Genomic DNA, 12,445 nt, shown 5'->3' with positions numbered 1-12,445 from the left:
CTTGATGGGGGTACTTGATAGAAAGTCTCCCCAAAAGCCGGGGGCGGCTTGGGACCTTCAGGCAATGATAACCCCTTGCCCTTTGTGGGACACATTATGTAAAAGAAGTGTGATGCTCTCTTCCCTGGCTTCTCCACCATGATAGTTCTTGAAATATTAAAAATAAACAAAACATTAAAAACTTTCTTGGTGGTGGGGATGCCTCTGTTCTACACTGTAGCAGGTGCTTGGGTTGCCCTGCTGCAGAGGAGGTGGGGAGACAACATCCCACTTCAGTCTCCAGCAAGCCCAGAAGAGCCACTTCCCTCCTGCCTGCCTCAGTTTCCCCTTTCAGAAAACAAGGAAATGGAAGCACGTGGTTTCTGAGGCAACTGGCACAGCTGCTGCTCTGCTGTTCCAGGAACTCATCTGAAGAGCCAGGTTCCTGGGAAGCACACTGCCATCTTCAAACAGTCAGCAAATGTGTGTCCTGTAAACGCCTGCGATGAGACTGAGTCGCAAAGTCTCCTCCCATCTGAAGATTTATATCACAGGACAGACAGTTCCACATCGGCATGAGGAGAGAAACCCCACCCAGCCTGGAAGTCAACCAATGAAGACATCCCTTACAATATCTGTCCTCGATCAAATGACCTCCTCGGCATTAGGAGTAACACCTAATATGTTACTAATATGTTACTGCCATGAACACCCAAACACGCAAGCCAGACAAGAACCAGACTGGCCACCGTGTACAAATACGAACTGAAAAACAAATGCTGTGAAGGTTAGCCAGCCTGAGAGGAGAAAAAAATCACCTTCCCCAACATTCTGGAACTGCTTTGGTAAATCACTACCTTTCCCAACTCATGCTGGGGCCATCCCATGGTCCAAAAGTCACATGATTGCCACTATGGCTTAGCTCCTCACTTTTGGCTCATATTTAACTTAAATTTCCAGCTTTGAGCTCCAAGGAACTTGGTCCTCCTCTATGTGCTATCAAATTTGGTTCCTGTTTTAGGTGGATTCGTTTTAAAAGAGGAGTCCCCAACCAATAGCCAGACAACAAATGCGAGACCACACAACCTGTCGAAGAAGATGAGAGTGCCACTTGCAATCAGTGGCCAGGGCACGCCAAGAGCTGAGCGCGCGATCCCCCAGCAGCCAGACATGCAGAGGGGGCAGGGGACAGCAGGCCCGTGAGAGGAGATCTGCAGGGACTTGTCACCAGCCTGCAGCCCTGTTTGAATAGCGGTGGGCAGCGTTTGCTCAAGGCTTATCAGGCATCGCAGTTCACAGCACTCTCTCTGAGGCCCTCGCAGCAAGCAATCTTCGGAGATAACCACCAGGACTCCAACAGCACCATCTGAGAAACCAGTACAAACCTTCCCTCCCGCTGGTGGGGAGGTGAAGGAAGATACAAACCCAGGCGGGTGGTCGGTCTGCAGAGCGCAAGCACGCTCACACAGACCAACGGATCCCACACTTCCCGGAGCATAAAGGAGGCCCCCGGGTGTCTCCCGGCAGCCAGGAGGGGGCACTGTCTCCTTCTTGCCCTTGTCTGATGCTCAGGCACACGTCAATCTCTCATCAGAGGCGCACTGCCAAGACTGGATCCTGCAGTCTCACTAAACCCCCCATAGCAGCTATTGCTCCAGGGGCCACGCTTGGGGGTCTCCACAGAAGGATTTTCCCCTAAAGATCTGAACCCCAGACCCACCCCATCACTACAAGTTTTCTGTAGAACACCCACTCTCAGCCAATTCTCCATAAGCACCTGGCCTCCCTTGCTTCATGGAGTGGAGAAAGAAAGAAAAACTTCATCTCTCATGGCCTTGGCCCTGGTCAGGGTCAGCTTGCTACAGGAGAGGCAAAGCCCCCAGGACACCTTTGTGTTCCTTCCTCACGCGGCCCTGGGCTTTACCACCAGCCCAAGGAACTGGGCCCGGGTTGGAGAAGTGCACTCTTTCCAGTGGCCCAGGCCAGGGGTCACCTTGGCTTCTTCCGGTTCATCTGGGTCAGTTCCATGAGGAGTTGATGTGCCCCAAACTGCTGCATGGAAAGAACCAGAAACCTATGGGGGGCGGAGTAGGAAGCTCTGCCTCCAGCCGCACCCCCCAGTCCCAACTCCTGCTGCACACACTGTTATTAAATATCCAGGAGTGTTTAACAGGAACTCAATACATTGTGTACAGAGAGATGCAGTCACTACCAGATGGACCCAGAATCCAAATGATACAAAAAAGACCAAAAAAAAAAAAAAGGCACTCGTCAGACACACAGAGCAAGCCCACCTGTCCCTAAATTCTACAAGGCAAGGCTGGGCAGGCTGGAGTCACGGGGTGGCAGCACGCTGGTAGTCACAAGGCTGCCTGTGTCTGGGCATCACTTGAGACTGGACGTGCAGAGCGCTGTGTGTCAGATGCTGGGGAACTCGGAGCATCTGCCTTCTGCTGCTTCCACAGCGACATGCACATATGCTGCCCATGTCTGCATGTGTATTTAAAGGTACTGGAGATAATACAATGTTTCCTTTTGTGATTTTCTGTGTATCCGAAGTCCGATTGCACAGTTTCAGCATCTTTTTTTGGTTCTGACTTGCTGAGAGCAAGCATTAAATCTCTTACCCCGGGACAAGAATGCAGCACACACTACTGCTGCTTTGAAAACTTCTTCAGTTCTTACAAATGTCCAGCCACAGGAGGAAAGAAATCTCTCTGCAGAGGTTTCACTGGGAAGGGTTCATTTGGCTGTTTTCCTGATTCGGAGTGTGAGTGAGGAGGGCCCTGATGCCACGGCTGCAGGAAAGCCAGCAGCACCGTGCACCTGGGTGCCTCTGCCACCCAGTCGGCCATGTGCCCATGTTGTCTGCCTTGCCAGCCCCGACTCCACACATTGTAGAAGATACCAGCCAGCTGCAACAGCACCTTGCTTTAAGGAAGGACGCCTTGGCCACTCTTGGTTTGGTCAGTGTCACTCTGTTAAGAACAGGATATCAAGAACAGAGAAGTGCCCTCTCTGGGAGTCCAGAGCCCGACCCCACCATTCACCAGGCTTTTTGTGTTGACATGCAGTCTCCACTGTGAGGCACATTTACAGGTGCAGGGCCCGACGCAGTGGCCTAGCGGCTAAAGTCCTCACCTTGAACACGCCAGGATCCCATATGGGCACCGGTTTTAATCCTGGCAGCCCTGCTTCCCATCCAGCTCCATCCAGCCATTGTTTATCTTTATTTGAAAAGCAGTCGAGGATGGCTCAAAGCATTGGGACTCTGCACCCACATGGGAAACCCAGAAGAGCTCCTGGCTCCTGGCTTCAGATCGACGCAGCACTGGCCATGGTGGTCACTTGCAGAGTGAATCATCAAAGGGAAGATATTTCTCTGTCTCTCTTCCTCTATTTATATCTGACTTTGCAATAAAAATACATAAATATTTAAAAAAAAATTCACAGGTGCGCCTTGAGCGGAGCCCTCTTACTCAACTCCTAGCAATTTTACAAGCAGAGAGAAAAACAAGACATGCATCGACTTTGCTTGTGTCTAGCTACGTGATTGCTGGCACTTCCTTGGGATTATGCCACCACGAAAGCCATTCATTGCCAGGTGAAGAACCTCAACCTTGCATCACCAAAACCCACAAGGCACAATAATACATCTCTTTGTGTTTCTTAATCTTATTTATGGGAGCGATTCTCACGTCTGCTAGTTCATTCCCTGAAGGTCTGCCACGGCCAGGGTTGAACCAGGCTAAGTTAAGAAGCCCACTGAGGTCTCCCATCAGATGGCAGACTGGAACACTTGAGTTGTCACTGTTACCTCCCAGTGTGCACATTAGTAGGAAGCTCAGGTCAGAAATGGAGCCAGACCTCAATTCTGGCCCATCTGTATGCCATATGCATATCCCAACCAGTGCTCTAAGCTCTAGGCCAAACACTCTCCTCTTTTCTTGATAAGGTAGCTTGCCTCAGGTATTTTGCTATAGTTACAAAAAAAAAAGTTGACTTAAAACAGCATCACAAACAGAGCCAGGGTCCTCTGGACCCTGTAGTAGTCCTATAAAAGCCAAATATACATTTAAAAACAAAATGTTAGCATCTTCCATCCGCTGCTACAGCCAACATTTTCAAGAAGACACTTTGCTCCAAGAACATTCTCCTGGTTATTTTAAGACATTTCTTTTCAAAAAGTGCTTACATATTAGTACTAGCCAGTTTTTCATCACGGAGACCAGCTGCTTCTGAAGGAAGGAAGCACATGTTGGCGTCCATCTGTAATCACATGGGTCCATTATTGTGGAGTCAGGAAAGACTGGGAGATGCAACGGCTGAGAAACAATCGCACTGTGAACCAAGCAACAGGCAGACTGGCTGGGCCCAAGTCCGCCTGTTACATCAATTCTCTTAGGAGTGCCCCTGCCCAAGGCTGCCCCCTGGAACCTGAGGTCTGCCCACCAGACCCATCTCCAATACTGTGACTAACATCAGCTTAGGACTTGGGAATTTATCCACCTACATGAGTTTGGGGGCATGCCCTCCCAACCTATAGCAATGCCTGGCTTGTGGAAGACATCAACATAACGTGATTTTTTGTAATTGGAATGGGCATTGCATAGAGTTTGTCAGCAATATTGGCACAGAAATGAACATAAACATCCAAACTTTTAGCAGAGAACAAATAGAATATGCCCGATGAAAAGCTATAAAAATATACAACACACAGTTCCATAAAGCAACCATTTCTTAGGCAGTTTTTCTTTTAAACTCTATCAAACATTGACTTTAAGAGAAAGCATCCATCCACCTTTCTTAGGCCTGATTGCACAATTTTTCATTGGAGGAAAAATGGAATCGAATGACATATTTATTCTGGTGGCATAACAATGTGAAATTCACACATAATTTTTTTTAATGTAAAGGCTTAGCATTTATTTGAAACTCAGAGAGCGAAGGACACACACACACACACACACACACACACACACACACAGAGGGAAAATGAGAGAGATTGGTTAACTTCACAGATGGCCGAAATGGCCAGGCCGAACACAGAAACCAGGCGCTTCTTACGGATGTCCCATGGGGGTGACAGAGGCACTAACGCTTGGGTCATCTGCTGTTGCTTCCACAAGTGGAGCAGCTGGGACACTAACTGGTGCCTGTATGGGGTGCCAGACAGCAGAGCACCTGGCAGCTTTGCCCCCACACTACAACACCAGCCCCCATACATGATTTTTTAATGTTTGTTTATTTTTATCTGAAAAAAAAAAAAGCGAGCAACAGAGAGAAAGAGAGACAGAAGAAAAAGCAGAGAGAGCAAGTACTCCTGCAATGTCCTGAACAGCAGGGCTCGGGCAGACCAAAGCAAGGGGCCTAGCGCTCCATGCAGAATCACCCTCCCCCCGTGGGTGACAGGGATCCAAGTACTTGTGCTGCCACTTGCTGCCACCCAGGCAGCAGCATGCAGCTGGCCGTGGAGGTGGTACTCAATCCCAGGCATTCCAGTGTGGGACGGGGGAGTCACAGGCCGTGGCTGCACCACTGTACCGCAGTGCCTTCCCCTGGTGTCTCCATTGCACACTTTCACGAACTTCCTAAGATCCCTCAGATGCAGGGATTTCAAACTACTTTGTATCGCTTTACACTTACTTTGAAATCCCATGTTCTGTGAACTTTGAAAGTTCCAAGATATAACTGGTTTCTTTCCCAGCACACGGGGCCTGAGGAATGGATCTATTGTGCTCACTCCTGAACGCCAGCTAGCTCCCAGCACAGCCTGTGGCACCCCAGTAAAACTCTCCAAGTATCTGTCGGACATACTTATTCATGCATGACTGCTAGTAAAGCTCATCTATGCATTTAAAGTGGGGCGGGGGGCAGGAAGGAAGCTTACTGCTCTCACATGAGTTTACTTAGTTCTACTCTGGGAAAGCCTTACCTGCAGTGCCTGGTACTGAGGGTTTACCACACCCCACGGGGCAGCTCTTTGAACACTGATGACACCTGTTCAGGAATATAGCCTTTTGAGCACCATAACTCTGACCATCTCACAGATGTGGAAAGCAAGGTGAAAGTGTCGTACATAGACACAGCCAGAGGCAGAGCCAGGATTCAGAGCCAGGCTGTGTGGCTCCAAGCTTCAGGCCCAACAGCCTCAGATGTGATGGGTTCTGGGTGATAAGGATGAGCTCTCTCCAAATCACATGCTTTGAATTTGCAACTCCAAGCCATCAGCCTTCAGAATCAGGACTTGCTGGATTCAAATTTGAGCTCTGAATGAATGACTTTGGGCCAACCCCTTAACCTACTTGAAGACTGAGAAACACCTGTTTCCCAACAAGGAGGCATGTAAATGCTCCAGCCACGCAGGTGCACAGGGAGTGGATCCCCATGGCTGGAAGGAAGAGCACCAATCGCACTTGTGGGGGTGTGGCCCTTCCATCCTCCCACCTTTTCCTCCTGTTCCCCTCTACAAAGGTGACATGGGGGAGGCATGTGCGTGTCTCTGAACCACAAGGCACATAAAGGCCAGCACCTTCAGTAATAACAGGAAGCAGAGCCATGAGCACAGGATGGATGGAGGGCCTGCACAAGTGCCACCAACAAGGACGCGACAGCACCCAGACTGGCAAATATTTTGTACTTAAAGACTGGAGTTCCACAAAGCCAACTGTCCCTGTTTGTAACTGAACCGCGACAGCCCCCATGTGGGGCAGACAAGCCATGTTCTCCCTGCTTAGGATGTGTGTCGGAGGTGAACCGAGAACCACGCAGTGAGCACACATTGCTTTAGAATCAGCATCTCCCGAACCCCTGGGCATGCACTAAGTGGGTAACTTAAAAACTGCAATAGAGTTTACTTTCCAGTAGATCAGGTTCCTTAGCGAGTCCTTGAAGACCCACGGAACTCAGCATGCTGACACATGTGCAGGAGCGAGCAGAAGCCTCCTATTAAAACACAAATGAAAAACAATATGGTCCAGGGAGGAAGAAGCAGGCTCTCCCGGGCTCCCCTGCCAGGAGGGCTCGAGCCTCTCCAGGGCTCCCGCCTGCCTTCTGCTACCCAGCGCTACTCTCCTTTTCTCTCCTGATTTCCACCGACAGCCTGAAATCCTGCGATTTTGAAACGACCACACTGGGTCTCGGGAACGGTGGAGTGTATTTTTGATTTCTGCTCAAATACGAAGATACTTCCTTGAAAGTGATCCTAACAGAAATGTGGCCATGTTTTGAAGACAGGACATAGTTAAGGAAATAGCTAAGGAATACCTCAACCAAAAGCTCAGCATACAAGTGAGCCTGTTGACACACATTTTTGTTTCTTTTCAAAAACTGGGCCCTTCAGGACGTTTAATAAAACACTAAAAGCGAAAGATATCTTTTGGACATATTGAGGGAGCCATGCAGAAGTTCTGAATTGTTTCTGTTTCCCCCTTAAAATACCTCATTATTGGGCCCAGCAGGGTGGCCTAGTGGCTAAAGTCCTCGCCTTCCATGTACCAGGATCCCACGTGGGTACCGGTTAGTGTCCTAGCTGCCCCACTTTCTGACCAGCTCCCTGCTTGTAGTCTGGGGGAACAGTCGAGGATGGCCCAATGCCTTGGGATCCTGCACCTAGTGGGAGACCTGGAAGAAACTCCTGGCTCCTGGCTTCGGATCAGCTCGGCTCCAGCCATTGCAGCCACTTGGGGTGGGGTGAGACAGCAAATGGAGGATCTTCCTCTCTGTCTCTTCTCCTCTCTGTATTTCTGAATTTCCAATAAAAATAAATAAATCTTTAACAAAAATACCTTATTATTGATAAAAGGAAAGGACAACTACAAATGGGGAAGGAGGGAGGTTCATATATCTTAAGTTTGACAGGACACTAGCTAGTACACATAACGACTTCTCACAACTCAACAACAAAAGGACAAACAACCCATCTGGAAAATGGGCACAGGATTGGGGCAGAAATTTCTCCAAAGAAGATTCATGGTGACCAAAAAGTACACCAAAGAGCTCTACGCCATTAGCTACCCGGGAAATGCAACCCCAAACCCCAAAGAAGAGGTGCTGCTCGGGCGCTCCGGGAGATCAGAGACAAGCAGCAAGGGCGCAGAACAGTCAGGCCCAGTTTAGCCGACAGTGGCAAAGGCCGTCAAAATGCTAAATGTTACCTAGTGACCTAGCCGGGATGCCAAGAGACGGACTCTGCATTAGGAGCCAGTACAGCATTGTTTGCAGCAAACCATGGAAACCATGCAAGCTTCTGCGGATTTTTGAGTCAATTAAGTGGGAGAACATCCTATTTCCACACAGTGGAGTGTTACTCAGCCATGAAAAGGAATCTTACGTAGAACATGGGTGAACCTTGAAAACGCTATGCTTGGTGGAAAAAAAAAAAAGTCGCAAGTAAAAGGGCTCGTGTCAAACCATTCCACCCACAGGATGTGTAGAAGAGGCAGTGTGTAAATGCAGAAAGCCAGCGAGGGCCCTGTTAAGGCTGTGGGCTGGGGAGTCCAGAGCTGGGATCTCTGCTCCGAGTGCCGAGAACGTACCCAGAGTAGCTCGTGGTGCAAACACATCCCGCTCGTCAGCGCGCCCAGGCCATGGACTTGTCCACTTCAAGCAGATGATGTTATGCTGGGTGCATCATGTGTCACTGAATATATTAAAACATAAACTTGGTGCCTTGCTGACACTTTCGTAACTCTGTGCTAAAACACTTCCTGTTCATCACATACCTTAATATACATGTTAGACTATTTCTATCCCTAATGGCAGAAAAAGTGCAGGTTTTGACATCAGATTTGAAGCAAATGATGATGGTTGAGAGGTAAACTTCACTTCTCTCAGTGCAAATAGTGGGAACTGTTATCACACAAAGAAGAAAACTCATTTATCTGGGACAGAAAGGATCTACTTTTCAAAGTCATTGCCATTAAAAAACGCCAAACGCATTACAAATATACATTAGTTGTTTTGAGAAATAGAAATATAACAAAGCTTTCAATCAAACATGGCTTAACAATGACTTTTCTTTCTTACCCAGCAGCTATGTTGTCTTAAAGGAGGGCTTCCCTGTGCTATCCAGGGTTTTGTATACAGGTGGTGCTTCGTTGGTGTGTATTCAGAGGGTCTACACAAGGTAGGCACTGTGTGCCACACAGGTTAGTGGCCCTACTGGCTGCACTGTTCCCACAGGAGGAGCCAAGGAAACCCTATGATTCTGACACACTGTCTCAACGCAGTAAGAGAGGCCCCATACAGTCATGAACTCTGCATGGGGCAGCTGGATGTGCAAAGACACGGGCCAGTGCATCCCAGGGACACAGCCGAGGATGTCGGTTCACAGGAGGTAGAGAGACCAGCCGACATGCTGAGCAATCTACCACAGTGCTGCCTGGTTTGCTGTGGGGGAGTTTGGGTTCCATACGGAACTGTGGGAGGGAGGAGAGGCTGCAGGGGTTGAAGGCAGAAATGAGGGGCGTGTGGAAGGGAAATCTTTCTGGGAAAGAGGTCTAGACCACCTGAGGCTAAGGTGGAACTTCTTTAGGGAATTTACCAACCCCGTTGTCCATGACATGGCATGGGCAGCCCTGCTGGAAAGAGGGGAGGAAGGGGACCGAGCATGCCTGGGTGAGTCGCTCCTCCCAAGGACGCGACAACCTTGGCAGCTGCTCCCACGGGCGGCTCTTCTGCACACATGTGGGCATAGAATGGTGCACATTACTGACCTTGGCATGGTCTGCAACCCTTTGTTAACAGGATCAGGTCTGAAGTGCGACCCCACACCTGCTATTGTCCTGTCACATTGAAACCTAACAGCACGCGCTCTTGCTGTTGTTGTATGACTTTACAACGTACAAATCAATTGCTTCATCACTGTCCAAAGCAGAAACTTAAAAACACTCCTGGCTTTGGAGCTGGGGAAGGACTTGGGAACACAGACAGGCTCATAAACACGAAATCAATTTTCTGTCTTGACCTTTATGACACTTCAAACTTTCCCTGTTGGAGCAAGCAGGAGAAGCAGCAAGTGCTTCCTGCCCACAGACAGGATCTGACAGAGTGGGAACCGGGAAGGTCTCAGCTTGGACACAGTTGCACCCAGTGATGCCACTTGACTCTAATGGTGATTCTTTGTCCCTGAATGCCAGATAGACGAGGAAGAATATAACACATAAATGCACCATTGGTCATTGCACTATAAGCAAGGACCAGTTGCCATTACAAGGAAAATTGTCCACAGTCATATCAACACAATGTGCATGCTCCCTGCCCAGCATGGGGGCCAGTTTATGAAATTGGCACAAATTCTCTCCAGCCTCTCCCTCCCTCTTCCCCGCTGTCCAGCCTGCTCATGGCTGTGGGCTTCCCCTGCCTCTTTCAGAGTTGGGATCAAACCGGGTGGACATAAGCCAGGCACCCATCTCTCCAAGTACTCACTGCAAAGGACACACAAGATGGACAAAGAGGGCAACCTGCAGGTCGAGAACGCAGCTTCAACGTCATGTACACATCCTGCCACCTCTCTCCATGAGCTGAAGAGAAATTTCTATTCTGTGTGCGACATCCAAAACCTTGTTCTGAAACAGTTCTACTGGTCTCAGTGTCATTGTATGCAGCTGGACAGATTGGCCCCTTCGGGGAGTCCTAGGGTCTGTGAGTTCCATGTTCCTTCAGCACCCTTACTTGAGGCTTTGCCAAGGACAGGAAAAGGGTGGATCTTCTACTGGTTTCCTTCCCTCCAATGTCCAGCTGAATGCTGGCATGGACCGGGGAAGGCATGATTTGGATATGGCACACAGCAGGTGCCCACCTCATCTTGTCTCAGGACGACTAAACACAGAGAATACCAGGTTCATTCTGTCGGGACCAGAAATGGGCTAGGAAGGATTGCTAGAGCATCAGGATTTGAAACAAGAAATAGAGGCTTGGACTCGCCCCGGGCGCTGCTGTGGGAAGTTCCCAGATGCCAGAACCAGCCCCAGGGTCCAGTGCGCTGCGTGCCGTGCCGGGGCAGCCCACCACCTGCAATGTGTGCCTGGCTAAAGCACTCTTTTCTATTCCAGGTCCATTTCCCCTTGCCTTAATCCTTTTGTTTCCTCCTACTCTTAAGAAAGTTCCTTGGGCAGGTTCTGTTCCTGCTCTTCTGCAGGAAGGCAAGGAGGTGTCTCGGACTGCACAAGGGAGGGACAGCTCGGTGTTCCTCGTAGGGGAAGGGCAATGGACCACGGGGCACAAAGCAGGGCTGCTTTCCATCCCGCATCCTAGCACCTTCTCCTCTGGAAGACACTCCAGGGGAGCCCACCAGACAGTGGAAGCAGGCAGCACCCTCCCCAGTGTTTTCCAGTGTGGCTTCCAAGGGGTCGGGGCTCCGAGGAGCAGGGCAGGCATGTAGTCTTGGTTCGAGGACTTCAGGCACACAGGCAGCCCCAGAATCGTGCATACAAGCAGATGGCTGAGCAGGATTCCCTCGTCCCTGCCAACATGGAGTCCTAGTCTCTAGCACCACGGAGCATAAAGGAGTCTTTGCTGATGAGATTCAGTTAGCGATCCTGAGCTGGGACTTAGCCCTGGCTTACATGCGTTGATTCCAAACACAGTGCCAAGCTGCCTTGTAAGTGGCAGGTTGCAGAACAGACATGGATAGGAGTGGGGCAGGGAAGTCGTGGAAGCAGCCTCAAGCTGAGGCATGCCGGCGACCAACAGGTGCACCGGAAACAGCGGCAGGTTCTCCCCTAAGCACCTGTGGAGGGAGAGCAGCCCCATGGACAACTTGAACTTCACGCAGCCTCCCAGTTTCAGATGCTTGGTCTTCAGATCTGTGAGAGAACAAACCCGGGTTGTTTTGAAGCCACCAGACTGGGGGTAAGTCACTGCAGGTGCCAGGGAAACTACACCGAATATGCTAAAGACGGAGTAAGAACTCCCTGTGCTGTATGCCCACTGAGTGTTTGTGGAATCAGAGCAAGGTGGTAACGATTCCTCAGGAGGAAGGTAATAATTCGTGGTGCTTCCCAAACTCCTTTGAAAGCATCTTTTTTCAACAATTGTTTTGGGTACCAGGGTGGTTTACTTTGGGAAACACTGATTTCTTTTGTTATTGTTGTTGTTGCCAGGTCTCTGGAGAGGTGTGGAGTGGGTTGCTGAGATACTGTCACCTACAGTCATGTCTCCCCAGCCAAGTGTTCAGGTCCCTGATGCCCGGCCAAAGCACCTTGCTGCAGCTCACTTCCGGCGGGGGGGGCGGGGGATGGAAACCGCTCGTGGCTGTTACATTCAGATTGTGAAGAAAGACATTTAGGAGACTGAATAGCTCTGATCACCCATTTGTATTAATGAAAATGTGCTGCTTTGAAATGTTTTTAATGCTACACAAGTGCTATTTATAGCTTCTCCATTTAAAAGGAGAGGCCGTCGGGAATGACACGCATGCCCAGCTTTGCAGTAACAACACTGGTTACTGCAGTGATGCAAATAG

This window comes from Ochotona curzoniae, unplaced genomic scaffold (genome assembly GCF_017591425.1).
Source record: "Ochotona curzoniae isolate NIBS_2020 unplaced genomic scaffold, NIBS_Ocur_1.0 scaffold_4701, whole genome shotgun sequence".
Taxonomy (NCBI): domain Eukaryota; kingdom Metazoa; phylum Chordata; class Mammalia; order Lagomorpha; family Ochotonidae; genus Ochotona; species Ochotona curzoniae.
Note: the sequence above shows the minus strand (reverse complement) of the source record.